This window comes from Haliaeetus leucocephalus, unplaced genomic scaffold, assembly GCF_000737465.1.
Source record: "Haliaeetus leucocephalus isolate CR32 unplaced genomic scaffold, Haliaeetus_leucocephalus-4.0 Scaffold473, whole genome shotgun sequence".
In the NCBI taxonomy this organism is placed as follows: Eukaryota; Metazoa; Chordata; class Aves; order Accipitriformes; family Accipitridae; genus Haliaeetus; species Haliaeetus leucocephalus.
Genome location: NW_010972909.1, coordinates 6535277 through 6535804, shown reverse-complemented (window position 1 = coordinate 6535804; position 528 = coordinate 6535277).

Sequence of the window (528 nt, the reverse complement as noted above, 5' to 3'; positions counted from 1 at the left end):
GGGGGGGGGGGTAACGGCGACTCTGCTGGAGCGGGGGCGCCTGGCGCGGCCCTCCCTCCTGTCCCGCTAGCGCCTTCATTCCGCAGCGCCCATTGGCGGGAGGCGGGGGCAGGGCTAGCCCGCAGTCCGCTGTCCGGTTGGCTCCCGCACCCATCCATCAAAGGACGACGGCGCCGGAGAAGAACTTGCCCTTCCGATTGGCCGTGGCCCGAGAGAAGGTGGGCCAAAAGGGAAGGGAGAAGTAGCTCCCATTGGTCACCCCCCCTCCCCCGCCGCGTGTCAGTCAAATGAGTCACGCAGGGCGGCGCGCCCGGCCGGAGCGGGCCGCGGGCCCCGGCGGCGGGGCTGTTTGTCACGGTGCGCGGGAGGGTCACTTCCTGCCCGGGGCCGACGGCTTCCGCTTAACCCCGCAGCCCGAAGCGGCCGTCGTTGTCCTTCGGCCGGCGCATGCGCGGCGGGGGTGAGGCTGCCCGGCCGCGCTCCTGCCGCCGCCCACGGGACGTCACGGCGCGGACGGTGGCCGGGCGG